Raw genomic sequence first — 12,852 nt, 5'->3', positions numbered from 1 at the left:
AGGAGGAAACGGCATCATGTGTATCATTTATATTTTGACATTATGGGCACATGAAGTGGACTTCATAATGCACATTCATCTGCTCAGCAGCAGAGCTGAAAAAAGTATTTGATCCCCTTATGATGTTGTACGTTTGCCCACTGACAAAGAAATGATCAGTCTATAGTTTTAATGGTAGGTTTATTTTAGCAGTGAGAGACAGAATAACAACAATAATATCCAGAAAAACACATTTCAATAAAGTTATATATTGATTTGCATTTTAATGAGTGAAATAAGTATTTTACCCCTTCACAAAACATGACTTAGTACTAGGTGGCAAAACCTTTGTTGGCAATCACAGAGATCAGATGTTTCTTGTAGTTGGCCACCAGGTTTGCACTCATCTCAGGAGGGATTTTGTCCCACTTCTCTTTTCAGATCCTAAGTCATTAGGATTTAGAGGCTGACATTTGGTAACTCTAACCTTCAGCTCCCTTCACATATTTTCTAAGGGACTAAGGTCTGGAAGACTGGCTAGGCCACACCAGTACCTTCAAGACGAAGTCTAGCCTGAGCGCATGCAGCTGGGCCACTCCTATGGGTCACAGAGGTGCAATTTGTTTTGAACTCCTGTGACCGTTTTCAGCAGACTGCGGTCTGAAGTCCGCTCTCTGCTGACGTCACAAAGATCAGTCCAGGCACCGCGTCTTCCCGACTCTGGAAGTCTGGATCCGCCAGGTGCCTGAACTGACGGAAGTCTCAGCGAGCCACTGAAACGGCCGCTCCCCATCCCTCCACAGCTCATCGCTCCAGTGAGCGTGAAGGAGCAGAGCAGGAGATCTGCTGATTGACAGTCAGGACTTGGGGAACAGTGAGAACTGAGCCATTGGCAGTGTTTGGTGGCTCAGTTCTCAATGAAAAGGCACCGGTGGACACCTAGGTAAGTATTAATCTGCACAAAACAGGATTCTCAAACTTTTTCTCTAATGTACTTCTTCTTGAGCCACTCCTTTGTTGACTTGGCCGTGTGTTTTGGATCATTGTCATGCTGGATTCCCCATCCAGGACCCATTTTAATGCCCTGGCTGAGGAAAGGAGGTTCACAACAAAAATTTGACGGCACATGGCCCTGTCTATCGTCTCTTTGATGCGGTAAAGTTGTCCTGTCCCCTTAGCAGAAAAACATCCCCAAAGCATTATGTTTCCACCTCCATGTTTGATGGTGTTCTTGGGGTCAAAAGCAGCTTTCCTCCTCCTCCAAACACAGCGAGTTGAGTTGATGCCAAAAAGCTTGATTATGGTCCCATCTGACCACAACACTTTCACCCAGCTCTCCTCTGAAGCATTACAATGTTCATCTCACTTGTTTAATAATAATAAAAAAAAGTAAACAGTAAACAAAAAAACAAACAAAACATAGCCAGAGTTCAGGAACCAGAATGGATAGTCAGACCAGCCAAAACATCAGGGAGCCAGAGATGAGCATAGTAGAACAGCAAGCAGGATCTGGAGCCAGAATAAATGTCAGCCAAGCAAGTCTTTAACAGGAACACAGGAGATGTCTCTAGAGACGTCTCTGGAGATGTGACCAGGGCGAAGGCAGAGATGATCTGGGCTGGACGGCTTAAGTGGGTAGGACTGACGAGCAGCATATCATCAACAGGTGAGTCACTGTGGAGAGATAGGAGCTGGCAATTAGCTGACAACTGAGTGTCCAGCCAGAAGGAAAGGCTGAGCCCAGCACTGACAATGAGCTTTCTTGAACAGGGGGACCTTGTGGGCGCTGCAGGATTTCATGGTGGAGAGATTGGCATCTGACCGATTACTTCTGTGGAAAAATTGCCTGCACAGAAAAAAATGGTGTGGGGTCCCCCCCCAGGTCTAGTATGAATTCAGAGGGGACCCCCATACCAAATAAAAAAAAAATGGCATGGGGTCCCCCCATAATCCATATCTGAGCAGGTAGCTATGCAGGTGAGGAAACGGAGGGGACAAGCGAGTGCCCCGCCTCCCCCCTCTCGAACCATACCAGGCCCCATGCCCTCAACATGGGGGATGGGTGCTTTGGGGGTGCCCTGGGCTGTGGTTGTTGGGGTCTGCGGGCAGGGGGCTTATCATATGACATCAGAAGAGGCATGCTCTCCCTGGGTGATGTCATTGGAAGGCCACACCCCATGGCTATATAAGAGATGCCAGACAGAGGGCGAAAACACAACAGAGGAAGACAGCCTTAGAAGAGTGGTTGTTTTTGGAGGGTAACCAGCGGTGAGGAAGAAGACAGGTTGGGGAGAAGGCAGCTCCGAGAGAAGGCAGAATTGGGAGAAGACAGCAATGAGAGAAGACAGCTACGGGAGAAGACAGCACAAGGAAAATACATCTCTGGGCTTCTTTTTTAATAAAGGACTCGTCAAAAAACGGCTCTTATTTTTTTTTTAACATTTCACTGCTTTTTGGGGTGAATGTGTAGGGGTATGTTGTACCCAATACCCATTCACATAGTGGGAGGGGGCGGGATCTGGGGGCTTGTGTGGTGGGTTTCTGCAAATGGCAAAACACTCTAAAAATTGCATAGGTGTGAACATATAAAATTCTAGACTGATCATTCCTTTGTCAGTGGGCAATTGTACAAAATCATCGGGGGATCAAATACTTTCCCCCTCACTGTATGTACATCACATAACAGGCGGAGGGGGATCTCCACCAGTATTAGGCTATGTCCTGCATGTCACTAAGGATGAGCTCAGGCGTGTTCGCATGCTCCACGTGCAGAGCCCACCAGGAAGTCGGCGCAGCGTTGCGCTAATCACAAGCAGTGAGACATTGTCCCAAAGCGCGGCTGCAGAGATCAGGGCAATGTCTCACTGCCTGTGATTAGCGCAGCGCCGACTTCCTGGCGGGCTCTGCACGTGGACCATGCGAACACGCCTGAGCTCATCATTACATGTCACACATGAGCACCCCAAGCCTGTCATTCAGAAAACAGGTCACCAGGCAACTCTTCAGAGAGCAGAGCTCTGGGGAGTGAGGCATCATGGGAGATCTGTAGACCAAGAACACAGGGAGCCTCCCTCCATTATAGGGTGAGCTGACAAGCCTGCCATTCATTACAGACCTTTGACTGAGGTGAGCAGAGTAATCAGTGTGAGTTTCCTGCTCTCCCCGGGGCCGCGCTCAATGAGCCCAGAGGGAAGGCAGCGAACACGCACCGTGGCTCATTGACAACACTGTCAACCTGTCCAACCACCATTTACAGCGTGACGTCACTCGCGTCCCTAACCAGCCCCCCCTCCGCTTTCCTCCTCAGTACATCCGGGAACCTTCGCGTGCTGTAGAGGAGAACTGGGCGGGAAGGAGAGAAGCTTGATGACGCAGCTACGGCGCGCGCGCCCGGCACACAGGCTCGTGCACGGAGCGCGCTCAGGATCCTCTGAGGTCCCTGGCTGACACTTACCGGCCGCCCCCCTCCCCCCCTAACCTCCGACACCACCTCCTCCCCCCACTGGAGAGTCGAGTCGATTCCAACCGTCACACCCGGGCCCGTTCTGCTCCCACCGAGTCCCCCGCGGGGGTGGGGGAAGGGGAATGAAGACGAGCCCGTCTTGCCAGGGCCGAGAGACGCTTCTCGTCGCCTGAATGGTGTGAGGCGGCGGCTTCTTCTTCTCGACAGACAGCACAGCGGCGCTTCTTCTCCCGGCAGGTGAGCTGGATATCCAAGTGCGCAACGCGGGGAGGGAAGGCCGTGTGTGGAGGGAGGTGAAGGCCTGCTCTCCTCCTCGGGTACACAGGGCCTCAGCCTGGGCAGCAGTGGGCGGATAGCGAGCCGTGACAAATCCCACTGCGCAACCAGAGGCCTGCCTAATCCTTACCGCCTGAGCGCCCGGGACCAGGCTCTGCACCGGGGCATGCTGGGAGTTGTAGTACCACACCATCAGCAGGGCCCGGGCTCACCTCAGGCAGTCATCCAGTAGGCGTGCACCGAGCAAAGGTGTCCCATACACACACACATTACAGGGACATCACCACTCTGCATGCTGGACATTGCCCAGTTCTGCTTGTTTATCCGCTGGGTATATGGCTGCCCTCTGTGTCACCTAATGCCTGTGGGTACCCTAAACCAAACACTTATCATTGCAGCTTACCAATCCTTAGATGTGATGGCTGCATTTGTATTCTTAGTGTTGCTAAACCCACAACAGTAAAATCAGTCTGTATATGCAGTAAAGCATGCTGGTTATACTTACTGTGGAACCTAAAGGGTTAATCCTCTGCATTGTGTAAAAAGGCTGTTTATGCACAGATCCTCCCCTTCTTCCACTGTCCCCAATCCATCTCCTGCATCACAACCTTGGATGCACTCCAAACATGCTCAGTTTGATGTGTATCGTTGGCTTTTTTTTTTTTTTTTTTTCTTGGGAGAGTGGATGTGGTCAACACAGGGCCAATCAGCACTGTCCAGGCAGAGGTCCTGCATCCTCGCAGGACAATTAGAGGAGAATGAAAAACTCCTCCTAATAGCTTTAAAGTGGTAGTAAACTGCTGAATTTTTTTTTTTTCATACTAGCACATTATGAAACTCTTACATTAGAATGAAGCCCCCGCAGCCGCGTCGGTCACTGCTGAGGGGGTTGACATGTTCCCTATGCTTTTCTTACAGGTTTGCAGGCTGTGGCGCTATGAGTGGCTGGAGCCCTGATGATGTCGCTCAGCGCCCTCCGTTCTGGCAACAAGCTCTGAGGTCTCGGCACGATATGCCGGACCTTTAGAGCGCATGTGCCACTGACGTCAGGGTAAATATCTTCTAAACTGTGCAGGTTTAGGAGATATTGATTTTACCTACAGGTAAGTTTTGTTATAGGCTTACCTATGGGTAAAAATCCCTAAGCTGGCAATACAACCACTTTAATCAGACACTGATAGAAGTCACAAGACTGATATATACTGCTGCAGAAAAAAATATATTTAGCAGTTTATATTTGGGCTGCATTCACATCTCTGCATTTTAAATAAGGGGTGCAGATTTGTTGCGTGTCTGCTCGCAATTTTAAAGCGCCGGCATGTGAATGATAGATCGTAGAAAGCACTTTTGAGCTGCCATTCAGTTGAACACATGGTGCAGTTCTGCCACGCTGCAATTGTGGTAACACACATTGAGTGTAGCTTGTCACCCAAAAAAAGTCCAGGGGATGCTTTTGGATGACTTGCATTGTGCTATGCGGATTGCTGCGTTTGCAGCACAATTTATCGTGGCAGAATTGCAGATCTTGTGCTTTCTGCAATTTGTCATTCACACCTCGGCGCTTTGAAATCGCAGGCAGAATCGTTTCAAATCTGCCCGCATTTCAAAATGCAGAGATGTGATTGCAGCATAAAATTGCATTTCCATGTTCTGTGGGAGACCAGATATAATGAATTCAACCAGCGACTTGAACAAAGGTGACCATTTCTTCTTTCCACATATTTGATGGGGATTGGGGAAATACTCCCCGCTGTCTATGTATTCTGTCAGCAGAGGGAGACCTACAGAACACAATGGTCAGCTGGCAGCACTGATCGAGCACTACCAATCGGACAGGTCGGTTGTACAGAAGTCGTTCGCTAGAGCGACTTCTGTGCAACCACTCTGCCCATGTTACAAGGATGAGACCAACCATTTACCACTGATGGGGGTGCTTACAATGATTAGCGTTTATGTAAAATGTTTTTTCCAAAGTGAAAAATGGTTTGCTTTAAGGATAACTTCAGCGTTGGTAACCTGTTACACCCAGATTTAGTGTGTAACATGTTACTAGCTAAGCAGCCCCTGCACCCTCCCCATTTTGACAGCAGGCCAAGGTTCTCCCCATACCCGCTGTCACAAGTTTAAAAAAAAAAGTGCCTAACCATGTTGTTCATTGAATTCTGGGAATGGGAGAACTACAACTACAATTAGCCATTGCTGCTGATGGCTTGTTGTTCTCAATAAACTACCAGGGTGCTGGACCTCTTGGTAGTTCGCTAATACTTCCTGTCAGTAACTACTTGTCTGTACAAGGTGCAGAGAGCTATGCTGATAGTCTGCAAGCTTCTAATATTGAAAATAAAACAAAGGCACATTTTTTTTTTCTTTACCTAAAGTGAACTTCTTTTAAAAATGATAGCTGAAGTTTGGTTTCAATCTGTTAGTGTATCTAAATCTAATGCCTCTAAAGCACACACCAAAATTCTGCTGGTTTAGCAGGAATGGCCAAATTTCACTGTATGCTGTTCTAACAAATGGCTTCTATCAAACAGTCCTTATGGAAAACCAGAGTTCAGTCAGCACTTGCAGCCAATGGCTGCAGAGGTGAGCTGTGTATTCTGATTTTCTGTCAATACAATGGGCAGCAGGGGGAGATACCTGCATCAACATCACTTGTGTTGATGCCGGGATCTGTCAGTTTTTTTTTTTTTCGCTCAACCTGCTGGTTGAAAGAAAAAAATCTGTGTATGCGCTGCTTAACACTCACCTCTCCCCAGATTAAACACTTAACACCAAATCGCATGACTGTCATTTGGCTTTAAGTGGTTGTACCAGGATGATGCCTGTAGCTGCCAGTATCATTTTCTTAAAGCCAGCGGGCAGCTTTTTTGGCTAATTAGTCACTGGGTTGCTTTTACAGGTGGGAGAGGGGTTGCCTCCACCTACCAATGCTTCTCCAGGATCTCCCATCTAGGCAGCAAGCCGGTTTATCGCAGAGGACCGTAAAGTCTCCGATCTCTGTTGTATAGGAAACAAGTGACATCCCTTCTAATTTCCCAGACATAAACGGCACCAGTTAACACCTGAAAACATTGATCTTATGATCAGATGCTTTTAGGGAAGAGGAGGCATCTGAGGTCTAATAGACTTCAGATCTCTCCATAAAGAGAACCTGTCACTACCTATTGCTGTCATAAGGGATGTTTACAAAAAAATAATGTAGAATAAAAAGAATAAATAAAAGCGCACTCCGTGCTCACACATAAAGGTGAACACACGGGTTGGTCCCGCAAGCATATGTAAACAGCCACGTCAGGTATTGCCACGAACATTAGCATGAAAGCAATTTTCAGATTTTGGTGCTCTCACACTTTGAATGACAATTACTCAGTCATGCAGCACTGTACCCAAATGAATTTTGTCCTTTTTTTCCCCACAAATAGAGCTTTCTTTTGGTGGTATTTGATCACCTCTGGGGTTTTTATTTTTTGCGCTATAAATGAAAAAAGACCGAAAATTTTGAAAAAAAATGCATATTTCTTTGTTTCTGTGACAAAATTATGCAAATGATTAATTTTTCTTCATAAATTTTGGCCACAATTTATACTGCTACATGGTGAATGGTGAGCTTTTTGATGTAATTTTTTTCCCATAATTATTTGCAAAATTAAGATTTTATTTTTTATTTTTTTTCCACAAAATTGTCATTGTAATAGGTTATTTTTCTCACATGGCATGTGTATACCACAAATGACACCCCCAAAAAAATTCTGCTACTCATCCTGAGTATTATAATGCCACATATGTGGGACTTTCACAGCCTGGCCACAGAGAGAGGCCCAACATGCAAGGAGCGCCATCAGGTGTTCTAGGAGCATAAATTACACATCTAACTTGTTGACTACCTATTACACTTTTGAAGGCCCTGGAGCACCAGTACAATGACGCATGGCACTTATACGTGGCACTCCCCCCCCCCACTTACGGCCGCTACAGCCGTTCATCTCTCCCTCCTCACACGCTGTCTGTGTGAGGAGGGAGAGCGGCGCTGAGAGATGATCTCATATGTTTACATATGAGATCATCTCTCATTGGACAGGCCGATCGCGCTGTAAACGGCCGCTGTGATTGCCCGTTTACAGCTATCTGTGTTTGCCTGTCTCCGGGGGACACGGCAAACACAAAACTTCCCCGATGCACGCCAGCGGCGGCGCGCATTGAGGAAGTAAACACGAGGACGTCCAGGGACGGCCTCCCAGAGGAGAGCGTCCGCTCTATAGCCGTCATTCGGCTATAGGGCGGGCGGGAAGCGGTTAAAGCATTGCATCTTGTTGCCTTTCCACGAGTGTGTGCAATTTTAAAGCGTGACATGTCAGGTATATATTTACTCGGGTAACATCTTTCACATTTTTTCCTAAAAATTGGTTGTTATATGGCATTATTATTCATGAAAGTGTGTTTTTTCCCAAAAATCTGTGTTTGAAAATATGCAAAACCCACCATTTTATTCTCTAGATCCTTAGCTAAAAATGTGTACGTTTGTGGGTTCTGAATAATTTTCTAGCAAAAAATAGATTTTTACTTGTATACAGTGTCTAGAGAAAGTGGTTAACAATGCTGCTGTTCAGAGGTGTCCCTGTGTTCCTTCATAAAGGAAAGCTGGGGCATTCTAATACAGGAGGTGTTACTAGCCAGATGACCAGGTGAAAATGAGTAAAAAAAAAAACTAGGGTTGCACCAGGTGCACCGATACCTGAAACCGATACTTTCAGGTTCGGTTCTTTGAGCTGTTAGTGGGTCTCCCTAGTGTTTAAGAAGTCTGGAAATTGGAGCTGTCAAAAAAAAAAGCAGCCGGCAATGTTTATTAACAACATTGCTCAGCCATGAAACACTAAAATAAAAAGAAACCTTGTTTGTTTTTGTATATTTGTTTCTTCTGCAGATCAAAGGATTGAACAAATGTTCCTCTGTTTAACCCCTTAATAACCCATAAAGTACTCTAATCGGCCTTAATTAACTCCCTAGTCTCCTCCATTTATTTTTTTCCTGATTTATTTATTTTTTCTTCAAGTCTATTTTATAAACAATTAAAACTTTTTTTCTTTGTTAGTGAATATTTTTACACATATATATTTACACATTTCACATTGAAAAAGCGCTAAATTTAAAAAAAATCTATTTTTCATTTGTAAATAATTTTTCAATGCTTTGTACCATTGCTGATAGCTGAAGTTAAAACAAAACAGTTGTGATAGGTATCGGCGAGTACTTGTAAATGGGACCACCACATCTAATGATTGGTAAACTGCAATATATTAAATTTTTAGGCTTTTGGGTTTAACCACTTGCTTACTGGGCACTTAAACCCCCCTCAGTCCCAGACCAATTTTCAGCTTTCAGCGCTGATGCACTTTGACAATTGCGCGGGCATACAACACTGTACCCAAATGAAATTTTTATAATTTTTTTCCCACAAATAGAGCTTTCTTTTGGTGGTATTTAGTTACAGCTCGGAGTTTTATTTTTTGCTAAACAAAAAAAGATGCAAAAATAAAATAAAAAATCATGTTTAATAGTTTGTTATACAATTTTGCAACCCGTGAATTTTTCTCCTTCATTGAAGTGCGCTGATTAGGCGGCACTGATGGGCTGCACTGATGGGCATAGTTAAGGCGGCACAGATGGGTGGCACGGATGGGCACTGGTAGATGACACTGATGGGCACAGATAAGTGGCACTGGGGTGCAGCACCTTTGAGGCAGATTGTGGGCACTGCTGGGTGGCACTGCTGGGTGGCACTTACTTTTTAAACATTTGGCACTGCAGGGGGCAGGTGGGCACTGGCAGGGGGCAGGTGGGTACTAGCAGGGCTGGCCGTGATCGGGACTGATGTCCCGATCACGGCCGCCGGTGATCGGCTTTTTTTTTTTTCTCCTCGCGCTGTCAGCGCGAGGAGGAATAATAGCCGATTACCGGCTCCGTTATATCACATGATCAGCTGTCATTGGCTGACAGCTGATCACGTGATAAGGGGTCGGGATCGACCCCTTGCACGGATTGGTGATCAGGCGAGTCTCATGGACTCGCCTATCACAGAGCGCGCACCCCTCAGGGGGCGCGCAGGCCGCTCGTGCACGGGACGACGTCAATAGACGTAGTCCCGGCAAAGGAGATCCGCTCTGTAGCCGTCATTTGGCTATAGCGCGGATCTCAAGTGGTTAACCACTTAAGGACCGAGTCTCTTTCTGAGATTTGGTGTTTACAAGTATATATATATATATATATATATATATATATATATATATATATAATTATTACACATCAATTTTTTTTTTTTTTAACACCCTAGCCGCTTAAGCCCAGGCCACCATTTTGCTGGTCAAAGACCAGACCACTTTTTGTGATTCCTCACTGCAATGCTTTAACTGACAATTGTGCAGTCGTGCCACGTGGCTCCCCACAAATAGAGCTTTCTTTTAGGGGTATTTGATCACCTCTGCGGGTTTTTTTTTTTTGCGCTATAAACAAAAAAGCGACAACTTTGAAAAAACACTTTTTTTTTTTTTTACTTTTTGCTATAATATCCCTAAAAAAAACTTTTTTTTTTCCCCTCAGTTTAGGCTGATTCGTATTCTTCATGTTTTTGGTAAAAAAAACGCAAAAGGCATTTGGTTTGCGCAAAAGTTATAGCGTCTACAAAATAGGGGATAGTTTTATGCCATTTTTATACATTGTTTTTTACTAGTAATGGCGGCGATCAGCAGTTATTATTTTTGTTTTCAGTGTAAAAATGACTGACAGTGAAGGGGTTACCCACTAGGTGGTGCTGTAGGGGGTTAAGTGTGTCCTAGGGAGTGATTCTAACTGGGTTGGGAGGGGCTATGTGTGACACGACACTGATCACCGCTCCTGTGTCCTGTCACTAGGCAGAATGGGGAAATGCTTGTTTTCATCAGCATTTCTCTGTTCATAATCTCCGTCCATGGGACCCACAAATCGCACTCATGGAGGGCACACGCACCCCTGCAAACCGCTTCTTAAAGGGCGAAAGTACGATAATCTGCCTGTTCCTGCCCTTCTGCCGACATATGTCGGCGGGAGCTGGTCGGCAAGAGGTTAAAATTGCGCCCACTCGTGGAATGGTGACAAACCTTAAACATCTCCATAGGCGATATTTAAAAAAATTCTAACAGGTTGCATGTTTTGAGCTAGAGGAGGTCTAGGGCTAGAATTATTGCTCTTGCTCTACCAATCGCGATGATACCTCACGTGTGGTTCAAACACCATTTTCATATGCGTTCATGCGAGCTTGGCGGGATGGGGCGTGTTTAACATTTTTATTTTACTTTTTTATTTTCACACTGTTCTTTTAAAAAATAAAAATAAAATTGTCGGTTTTATTCCTATTACATGGAATAGATAAATAGCATGACAGAACTTCTTAATAAAACCGACCTCAGATCTCATATTTACACTAATATGCAGTGAAAAAATGTCTCTTTTAAGAGCTATAAGCGGAAGTGACATTTTGATGTCTCTTCCGCCCTACATTGGTATGGACACAGGTGGGGGCCATCTTCTCAGTTGTCCCCATACCTAATAGGACCCGATTGCCTCTGGTAAGCGGTGGAGGGCGTGGCAGCAGGGGGAGGAGCCCTCTCTCGCCACCGATAAAAGTTATCTTGCGGTGAATCTGCCACAGAGACCACTTTTATCTGAAAGTGGACTGCCCGCTGAAGAAGAGGATACCAGGGTTATGGCAGCTAGCTGCTGCCATAACGATATCCCTCTTCAAAGTACCGACGTATAACGATGGCGGGTGATCTGTGAGTGGTTGGTAATTCTTTATTTGGAACAGCAAGTGCACAATATTGATCACTAGTGTAATGATTATTTAAAAGTTTGTGTTACTTTCCTACTTCTTTTTTTTTTTTTTTCCTGGTGGTACTGTGTTCTCATAATGCCATTTCATATTTGTCTCCCCTCTAATAACGGATCAGTCAGCATCCTCATTGGGACATGGCTGTGACTAGGAACCGGACATTTTTCTGGACCAGAGTGGTGTTTGTGAAGTTTAGGCTGGACCTATGCAGACCATCTTCGGGGATTGTTGGTAGTGAATCACTTCTGGGATGTGGACATCACTGTCTGCAGCCCTGGAGCAAGTGTGAGGCCTGCTTTTCCTAAAGATGGAATGATGTGCATAGTGGTAGCCTGGACGTTAGTCTATTCTGGGTATTCAAAGGGCATGTTTTGCTCCCAAGAGAAACTTAGTGTAAACATCGGCTGGAGTGCCGGCATCGCTGGACTCCAGCACAGGCAAGTGTTCTAATCTTAAAGCGGTTCTTCACCCTAAAGGGGAAGTTCCGCTAGTATTATCCCTCCCCCCCTCCGGTGCCACAATCGGCACCTTTCGGGGGGGAGGGGGGTGCAGTTACCTGGATAATCCAGGTAACTGCACCCACTTCCGGCCAGACCGCCGCATGGCTCCGCCCACCGCCGCATGGCTCCGCCCCCCGTTGTGTTCTGGGAAACACACAGTTCCCAGAGACACAGCGGGGAACCAGCGCAGCGCGACTCGCGCATGCGCAGTAGGGAACCGGGCAGTGAAGCCCTCTTGCTTCACTTCCCGATTCCCTGACAGAGGATGGCGGCGGTGGCTGCAGCGAGACGAGCGATCGCTCGTCATCTGCCGCCGACATCGCTGGAACCTGGGACAGGTAAGTGTGATATTATTAAAAGTCAGCAGCTGCAATATTAGTAGCTGCTGGCTTTTAATATTTTTTTTTTTTGTGCAGCTCCTCTTTAAAGCGGGGTTCCACCCTAAAGTGGAACCTCCGCTGATCGGAACCCTCCCCCCCTCCGGTGTCACAATTGGCACCTTTCAGGGGGGAGGGGGGTGGAGATACCTGTCAAAGACAGGTATTTACACCCACTTCCGGGCATAGGCTCCCGTGGGAGTCTACACCATTTCCTGTCCTGCTGCGCTGTCTGCTGGGACACACACGGGTCTCAGAGACAGCGCGGACAATTCCTATTGCGCTGCGCGACTCGCGCATGTGCAGTAGGGAACCGAAGCCGATTCGCTTCACTTCCTGATTCCCTCACCTAGAATGGTGGCGGCAGCAGCCGAGGGCCGATCGATCGGCCTT

At 46.4% G+C, this 12,852-nt stretch overlaps 1 protein-coding gene across 1 annotated transcript in view; it reads left to right on the top strand.

Moving 5' to 3' along the window:
- The first annotated feature begins 3,365 nt into the window (after window positions 1–3,365).
- The window catches only part of PPM1A (protein phosphatase, Mg2+/Mn2+ dependent 1A), a 72,634-nt gene continuing 63,147 nt past the window's right edge, over window positions 3,366–12,852 (top strand). Inside the window, exon 1 of the mRNA XM_077464384.1 lies at window positions 3,366–3,679. The gene's annotated coding sequence lies outside the window, so the exon portion shown is untranslated. The remainder of the gene's footprint in view (window positions 3,680–12,852) is intronic.

The sequence above is a fragment of the Lithobates pipiens genome, unplaced genomic scaffold (genome assembly GCF_037356315.1).
Source record: "Lithobates pipiens isolate NorthernLeopardFrog02 unplaced genomic scaffold, aLitPip1_a1.2 Scaffold_30, whole genome shotgun sequence".
Classification (NCBI taxonomy): Eukaryota; Metazoa; Chordata; class Amphibia; order Anura; family Ranidae; genus Lithobates; species Lithobates pipiens.
This window is presented reverse-complemented; position numbering and strand designations above follow the sequence as displayed.